This window comes from Elephantulus edwardii, unplaced genomic scaffold, assembly GCF_000299155.1.
Source record: "Elephantulus edwardii isolate Elephantulus edwardi_28Jun2011 unplaced genomic scaffold, EleEdw1.0 scaffold00317, whole genome shotgun sequence".
NCBI classification, from domain to species: Eukaryota; Metazoa; Chordata; class Mammalia; order Macroscelidea; family Macroscelididae; genus Elephantulus; species Elephantulus edwardii.
Genome location: NW_006400067.1, coordinates 1,396,262 through 1,405,512, shown reverse-complemented (window position 1 = coordinate 1,405,512; position 9,251 = coordinate 1,396,262). Strand labels below are relative to the sequence as shown.

The 9,251-nt window shown below is 40.8% G+C and overlaps 1 pseudogene; it reads left to right on the top strand.

Moving 5' to 3' along the window:
* Positions 1-8,418: 8,418 nt before the first annotated feature.
* LOC102855331 lies at positions 8,419-8,997 on the top strand (annotated as a pseudogene).
* The last annotated feature ends 254 nt before the right edge of the window (positions 8,998-9,251 follow it).

The window sequence follows — 9,251 nt, the reverse complement described above, 5'->3', positions numbered from 1 at the left end:
TTTTTTTTTTTTTTTTTTTTTTTTTTTTTTTACCACAGCTAATCCAAACCCTTCCTGGCCCTGGAGCACGTGCATCTAGGTTCTTTGGCCATGGGATCTCTCTAGTTGTAAACCACAATTTTCATCATGGTTATTCCATATCCACAGTTCCTAACAGAATTCTGAGCAATGTGGTGTTAGAACCACAAAGGCAATCAGAACAACAAGGCAGTTGTTGTTGTAGGTGGCATTGAATTAACTCCAAGTCAACACTTTCTACAGCAGAATAAAATCTTCCCCATGTTATGTCGTCTTCAGTAGCGCTTAAGTCTGCTTTTAAGCTGTACTTCTGCTTTTTTTTGCAGCAAGTGTCAATCTATGCCCTTAGAACCTTCCTATTTTTCACTGAACCTCTACTTAATCAAGCAAGATGTGTGTTGATATCATGTTCTAGCGACTGGATGAACTTGATAACAATTCAAAAATATGTGAGACAATATCTCACCTTCTTTATTTCTAAGTAATATTCTGGCTTCAGTTTTTCCCAAGATGGATTTATTTGAGGTTTTGGTAGATCCTGGTATATTCAACATTGTTCACCAACACAGCAATTCAAAGCCACCAATGCTTCTTAAGTGTTTCTTATCTTACTCATTATCCAACTTTCACGTGTCTATGAAGCTATAGAAAACATCATGGCTTCACTCAGGCATGTCTTGGTCTTTAAAGTGACATCCTTGGTATTTAGCACTTTAAAGAGACTTTGACAGCACATTTTCCCCCATGCAATAGTGTAATTTGATTTCTTGGCTACTGATTCAAAGAGTGTTGATTGCAGATTCAAGTATAACAAAATAATGGAACCCTTGTACGTTTCTCATACTATTGCTCATTGGATCAGTGGTGAGGATTTTTGTTTTCTAGACACTGAAGTGTCATCTGTACTGAAGGCTGGAGTCATCACAGCTGTATATTGACTATGTTGATCTGATAGGAATAGATACTGGGGGGGTTGGATCAATTCAGATGAGGAGTCTGATGGCCCAGAGCCCTGGGGCATGCGAGAGGTGCTGAAGGCTCTCCAGAGGTGTCTGTAGAGTGGGGGTGAAGTGAAAAGAGGTGCCCACCTGTGCACTAGTTACTCAGTCTTATACCTGGTTCTCGCAATGGCTTTTGGAGATGTGCCATTTGTTTGTGTGTTAGTCTCTGAAAACAGATGCAACTTGGGAAACCAGTTGTCCCTAACTTCAACTCATGGACACCCCGAATGTCTCGGTGGAGAGGTGTACTCCAAGGGTATTCATGGCTGGACTTTATTTTTTTTAATGGAAGTTGACCTTCAGGATTATTTCTTTTTTTTTTTAAATTTTATTTTTATTGTGATTTTAATGAAAGTTTACAGAAAACTTGGATTTTCATTTCATTCATTGTTGCACAGTTTCCTCCCTACCCACTCCACCAGTTGACTTAAAAAAAATATCTATTCATTGTTGAAAATGTCCTCCCTCAAACACACCCCTCCCCCAGCCCAATTTGCTGTGCACTTCTTATTCTGGACTGTTGTCATTACAAATAATGCCTAATCATATATTTCTTTTAAACAGTTCTTTCCTTTTTCTATTCCAATGTAGTGTTCATTATCTATCCCCTCTTTTCTTAGTTTCCCCCCCAGCCCTCATGTCAGTCCTGTTTTATAACAGTGGTGTTATGCAGTATTTGTCCTTTTGAGACCAACATATTTCATTCAGCGTAATATCCTCCAGGGCCACTCATGTTGTGTAATATTTTATTAGTTCCTTGTTTTGTGAATATATCCTGGTTTTTCTATCTATTCATTTGTTGTTTCCATCTTTGCTATTGTGATTAATGGAGCAATAAACATGGGTGTGCATATATCTACTTTGGTGGCAGTTCTGATTTCTTTAGGGTATATTCCTAGGAATGCAATTGCTGGGTCAAATGGTATTTCTATTTCCAGTTTTTCAAGAAAGCTCCATACTGCCTTCCATAGTAGTTGCACAAGTCTTACACTCCCACCAACAGTGGATTAGGGTTCCAATCTTTCCACAACCTCACATTTTTAAATTTTGAGGCTTCTCTGGATGGGTTCAAACCATGAACTTTTCAGTTAACAGGCTCCTGTTTCATCACCACCTATAACCTGCGGGGAGATGATTATAGTTCTCTTATTTTCGCAAAACAAGGAGTACTGCGCAGCCCGGTCCAAGTGCTGCCTTGCAAATTTACAGTTTTTAATCTCGTAAACTCAGCAGGTTTCTCACGACGTTGTGTGCTGCGCATTTAAGCAAACATAGGATCTTAAAGGAAATATTAAGTGTGGTGATTTTTGTGTTCCTAAGAAGAACTCACGTTTGAAGGGCCTCAAAGTGTCAGACAAGTCAAGTCACCAGGTCAAGTGTTCCGTGCTTTCCGTGGCCCAAGTGTGAGAATGGCATGCCCAGACTCTCCAAGGCTAATTTTTTTTTCTAGCCATTTTCCATGTTTATTGTGGAGCTGCAGACAGGAGACATATCAGGGCTATTTTTTAAATTCCAAAATGATGGGCATAGCTATTATAGAAAGACAAGAATCAGAATGTTCCTTAAAAGCAAGGATAATGAGGTTTTGTTTTAGTGCTTTGGACATGTGGTTGGAAGTGACAAAACCCCAGAGAAGGGTACCATATTGGGTCAAGTACAAAGTCAATGAAAAGGAGGAAGACCCTTCACAGGATGGATTAACACGGGGACTGCAACAATGGGCTGAGGCATAGTAACACTTGTGAGGACAGTGCAGGAGAGAGCAGTATTTTGATCTGCAGGACATGGGGCTGCTTGCAACTACTTAAAATCAACTTGAGGCACCTCACGCCACCACAGGAGGAAAGGTGAACCTTCTGGAGAGAGAGCTGACCGGGGGCTGTTAGGAGACATTATTAGTGGTGCATGTCTAATCCTGATAGGATTGTGGTATGCACAGCCAGCAATATTCTGCATGCCTTATTAGCATACTCTTTCATTCCCGTCATGAGCTGAACAATTAATCACAGAAGCTGTAACCCAGCCTTCCAATTTCCATGGTGCTATCTATTAATTTTAAATTAATGTCATGGCCTTTGTCAGTGAGTTCGAGGTGCTTTATAATAAGAGAATAAACACAAGTATATAATGTGAGAACATTCTTGGCACACCAGGGGTTCTTTTCTTTTATTTTCTATCTTCTTTTTTAATGAATGAGAGATGAAGCCAGCTTGTAGGTCTGGTTTGAGTGTGAATGCTGAGTTGCACTGGAAGAACTGTGTTAAAGGAGAGGCAGTCACAAAAGGACAAACAATCCATAGCATCACTGTCACAAGGAAGTACCGGCATAGCGGGTTGGGAGAACAGGTAAAGAGTGGAGAGATAGTGAACACTGCATTGGAACAGATGAGGGAACTGGTTAAAAGGAGTATGTGATTAGACATTATAGGAATAACAGTCCAGAAGAAGACCTACATTGCAAAATGGGCTGGGGAGGGGAAGGGAAGGAGGGAGGAATTTGTGCAACAGTGAATGAATTAAAAAAAAAAAAAATAGTAAGTGAACTGGGGGAAAGGGAAGGGAGGGGGAGGGAGGAAAATTTGTAACAACGAATGAATGAAAATCTAACCTTTCTGTTTAACTCTCATTAAAACTTTTTAGTGAACTTTAACTTTAATTAAATTTCCATTTAATGAAATATAAATTTAAATTTAACTTTAAATTAAAATCACAATTCACATAGAAAGTTTATCATTGAAAAACAAAAAAGTGACTTTATTTCAGTTAAAAAAAAAAGAAAGAAAATAGGATTCTAGGAAAGGGAACAGTCGCCTTGGCTAATTACTGGCTTTGGGGTCTTCAGTGAGCTGGTCCAATCCTTCGGGTCTCAATGCTATCATATCATAGTCAGAGAAAAGTGTGCTTGATCTCTATCCCTTATGGGTTTCGTAAGTTGCTTGTGAGATATGGTACATGGAATATATCAGATAAGGCGCCCTAGTAATCAGAAGGTACCCTGCAAGAGGACGTTTGGAGGAACACTTCATAAAGGGGTATTTACAAAGACATGGGCAGGATGCGGGAAATTCCCAAAGGCATGACATCTTGAGACTGATACCACCCCAAATAATGTGATGCAACCATGGAAACGAAACACCCTCTTATTAGTCTTCTTCCATGGATTAGAAATTTACTAGTCCTGCCTACAATCAAGTGTATGACTGATGGTTGGGATGAGGGGTGGGTGGTACAAGGCACCTTAAACATCTGACTTCTAAAATAACTTAGAGCAAAAACCCCTTTTTGCACAGAATCATCTCCTCTTGTTTTGAATGATTCATAGGCACTTACTCTGAAAGTGAAGAATGCCTGTATCAGGGTCCTTTTCCAGGGTAACACCAATTAATCATGAATCCTGTGAGAAAGAGCTGTATCTTACATAAAAACATACCCCTATTTAACATAATATGACAAGTTGTTACATAAACTTTATACAACTCTAATATTGGGTCATGTATTCAATAGAAGTTGATCCAAAATAATATAGCTTTCAAACATTTTTCAAATAAGTATTTAAATCAGGGCTCAAATTTATTTTAATTCCATATTGTTGCTGTTGCTTGTCATTAAAGGGGAACCAACTCATAGCTAACCGATGAGTTTTCAGAGGCAATCAATCACACAAAGAGATGGTCCATCCTTCTCCCAAGAAGCTTCTGGTGGATTCAAACGATGTACCTTTGGGATTTCAGTACAGGTTCTTATCACGGGGCCACCAGAGCTCCCTAGTTCCATATTAACTAACGCATATCTTCCCAGTACATGCATGTACACTTATCCATTTATGCATGCTTATAACAACAACAAATAAGCAGTAAATCAATCTTAGGAAGTTTCCACCCTGAAAGCTTGCTTCCAAAGTGTGTGAGTGGCTCACACAGTTCTCGGAAACTCTACACAGAGCAAAGTGGCTGACAAAAATATATGACCAGCTCGTAAAAGACCAAGGGGAGAGAAGGCAGTTAATAGAGCTGAAATAGAAGAATTAAATGACAATAAAAATCTTACCAATGTACTAATTGTCCTGAGATGGCCATAACCCAGCTCTTAAATTACAGAAAGAAAATCCGAAGTATCTACAGCCATTCATAACGAAAAGAAAATGTTTAGGAAGAAATGTTCTGTGGGGCTTTCATACTGCTATAGCTGGATATCACTTAACACAACTATAACACACACTTCTGGATGTGTTGTTGTTGTTGTTATGTGTCGTCGAGTCGCTTGCGACTCATAGTGACCCTATGTACAACAGCCCTAAACTCCGCTCTGTCCTGTGCCAATCACACTGTCTCTGACACTCCCATCCCAATTATCCCAGTCACTGAATCAATCCACCTCATAGAGGGCCTTCCTCTCCTGCGCTGTCCCTCCACCCTCCCAAGCATGATGTCCTTCTCCAAGGACCTGTCTCTCCTTACAACATGTCCAAAGTATGTTAGACGGAGCCTCATAATCCTTGCCTCCAAGGAGCCACCCGGTTTAACCCTTTCCAGGACAATTAGTATTCTCAATATTCTTCTCCAGCACCACCGCTCAAAGGCATCAATTTTCCCATTGAATAAATAGATTACATGTCTCAGAGTTAAGAAATGTCTTGACAAATTTGGTTACCCCAGTATCCGTCTGTCTCTGATGTGTATTCAAGGCACACCCTGGGAGTTGGCTTACTAGCATCCTTTAATTCAACGTGCTTTCAATTTCAGCAGGCTGCACTTTCTCCTAATCCTCCATCAGGGAGAGCTACCCAAAGCAATGTTATCACAAATAATAAACACAGTGGCAAAGAAGTACAAACTCTTGTAAAGATCTAGAATCCCACAACTGGAATGGCAGTAGGATGGGGTACGGATGGCTTCCTGGAGGAAGCTAAAGTCAGCCTAAGATCTAAAAAAATTATTGGATGCTAGCCAGGAAGTACAGATTGATTTGTATTACCATTCCCAAATGATGGGTCAACATGATTGTGTGATCTGATGCATTTACTCTAATTATTGTAATTCCTAAACTTGGAAGCTTCATCTCACATACTTAGGGCATGTTGCTATTAAAGGCTATTGCTTGGAGAAGGAAATCATGCTTGGAAAGGTAAGGGATGGTGGAGGAGAGAAAGATCCTCAACTAGGTGGATTGACACAGTGACTGCAGCAATGGGCTCAAGTATATCAGAGATTGTGAGGTTGGTACAGGGCAGGACAGAGCTCAGATCTATTGTTCATAGGATTTCTGGGTCGTACTCGACTTGATGGCGCCTCACAACAATATAATGACAAAACAGCTGTGATGGCCTTGTGGTAAGAAGCTGCATTGTAATCCCCAAAGCATGTAGTTCAAATCTATCAGCTGCTGCACAGGAGAATGGGCAATCTCCTCTCATGTGATTTACTGTCTCTGAAAACCTGCTGGACTGGAGAGTCAGCCATGAGTTGGTTTCAACTCAGCAATAAACACAACAACATGATGTTAATGAGTCGACAGGATTAGAGGCAAATATATTCATGGGTCAGTCTTTTTAGAGATCTGGGAGGGAGGGAGGGAGGGAGAGAGGAGGAGGAGGAAGAGGAGGAAGAAGGAGGAGGAGGAGGAGGAGGAGGAGGGAAGAGGAGAGAGGAGAGAGAAGAGAGATGAGAGAGAAGAGAGAATACAAATGGGCAGAAAACCAAAGGACCTAGGTCAGAACCAAGAAAAAGCAGGTGAGAATGCAGTTCACCCTTTGGACCCAGAGATTTTGTGCTGTGAATCTCCTAGACCAGGAGGAGATAGAAGCTAAAACACAGGTGAATCTTCAAGGACCACCTCATGACTGGAGACAAGAACACACAACTCCATCCCAGAACTGACAGAGGAGGAAAGACTTCTCTAGAGCCCATGATCAGGGTTTCTTTGTTTGTTATTTTTTGGTTTTTTTTACAGTTATGTTCCATTTGTGTATGTTGTGTCTGATACAACCACTGACATTATGTTTTATACAATAATCACATATATTATGTCTTATTCGTATTGTTGTTGTGAGGTGTCATCGAGTCACGTATGATCCATAGAATAACCGCTCTGAGTCCTGTCCTGTGGATTTTGTACCATCTCTGAACACAACAAACACATAAGCCCATTGCTGTGATATATAGGCCGATATGTTGATCAATTCAGGAAGCATCAAGAAGATGGAGAAAATGCAGAGTCCCTGAACCAAAAACAATCTGCTGATACTGAAAAAGTTCAGGAAGTCCCATAAGAACAAAGCCGGTGGGAATGAAGGAAGAAGCTGAAGCTACAACTAACTGGAGGCTTTGGCAAAAAAAACAAAACAAGGCTGCAGGAGTTGTTGAGACTTAAACGTGCTTGTTTCAACTACTAGATGCAGCCCTCGATGCACTCACCAGGCTGAGCCAGGAAACTTGAGGTCAGGCCAACTGACTGACTGCAAGAGATCCGTATTGATTCCTAAGAAAGATGCTATTATTATCTTATTCACGTAGATGCCGTGTTAGATAATAATTCACATACATGTTTATATAATTATCATAGGTCTGTGCTTTTTATCATCCCATCTCGTCAAGGTGTCTGTTGCCTTTCCTATTCCTTCCCACACTGCATCTGCCCATTTATCTCTGCCACTCTCCTTCTTCCCACCTTATCTCTGCTCCTCCTTCCCCTCCTGATCAGTGATGCATAACTTGTTCATCTTTGCTAATAGAATACTTCAATTTTCCCCAGGTTGATCTTCCTTTATTCATTGTTCAGTTTCTACATTCCGTTTTCGCTCCCAGCTCCACTCCTCCAGTTAACCTCCTGTTTACACAGTAGTAGGTTTTTTGTGTTTTTTGTTGTTGTTGTTGTTTTTTGCTTTTTATTTTAATGAACGTTTACATTGATTTTGTATTTCCATTCATTCATTGTTGCACTTTTCTCCCTGCCCACCCCTCCGCACCCTGTTCGCTTTTCTCTTGAAAAGTAAAAGAAAAATTCCTTCACTGGTATACAATCCCCACCACCACCAGCCCAGTACACTCCACAGTGCAGCCTTCATTCTGGACTCTTGTCATAATCATAATACACAATCACATATCGCTTTTAAAGTGTTCTCTCCCTCATCTGTTTCAATACAGTTTACATAATTTATCAAATTTTTCTCAGTCTCACCCCAACCCTGATGTCACTCCCGTTCTACAACAGTGGCACTAGTTTTACTCAGTGCATCTACTTCTGATATTGCTCATTTAAGTATATTAGAGACACGGTCCCGGCCCGGCCGAAGGAGCTGGGAGGCGGAGGAGCGCGGCTGCAGCTCTGTTCAGACTCGAGTTTCGAGGTCAAGGCCTGTTTCTGAGGATCTGCAAAAGTGGACAGGCTCACCAAGGGTGGCTTTTTCTCAAGTATTTTTTCCAGTCTGTTTGGAACCCGGGAAATGAGGATTCTCATTTCGGGATTAGACGGGGTGGGGGGGGGGTGATTCTACAATTTTGTACAGGTTACAGGCTGGAGAAGTCGTTACCCACCATTAGATTTCATGTTGAGACATAAACATATGAAAAATCACAGAAACATATGAAAATCTCAAATTTCAAGTTTGGGATTAGGAGAACAGACAGGTATCAAGCCATGCTGGAGATGTTATTATTCAAACACAGATGCAGCCGTTTATGTAGTAGGCAGTTGAGACTGAGACCGAACTGGCATTTCCAAATCAGAGTTAGTTGCCGTGTTGGAGGAAGAAGAGCTGAGAATAGCCATTTTAGTGGTGTTTGCAAATAAGCGGGCCATGGAACAGGCCATGCCTCTCTCTGAGATGGCAAGTTCACTGGGGTTATCTGCCTTGGAGGACCGAAAACGGTGAATATTCAAAACATCAGCAGCCACAGGCTCTGGTCTTGAAGCAATGGAATGGTTAGTTGAAATTTTAAGAGCTGACAGTAATTGGACTGCTTCTACACCTCTGAAATGAAGGTTACAAATGAAAGTTCCCTTTGGAAACAGACGAGTGTGCATCACACTCTTTGATATTACAACCCCATGACTGTTGGTGTATCCTGGACTGACGGCATCGTTTGTGATAAATATGAAAACACAAGTACTTGGTTTGGAGGATAACCAATTTTAATTGAACCAACTGAATATCTCTTCCGTGTAATAGAAAGTGTTCTTTCCTTCCTCTCTTGTGTTAAGACATATATTCTATTGGTATGCAACTCTGATTTA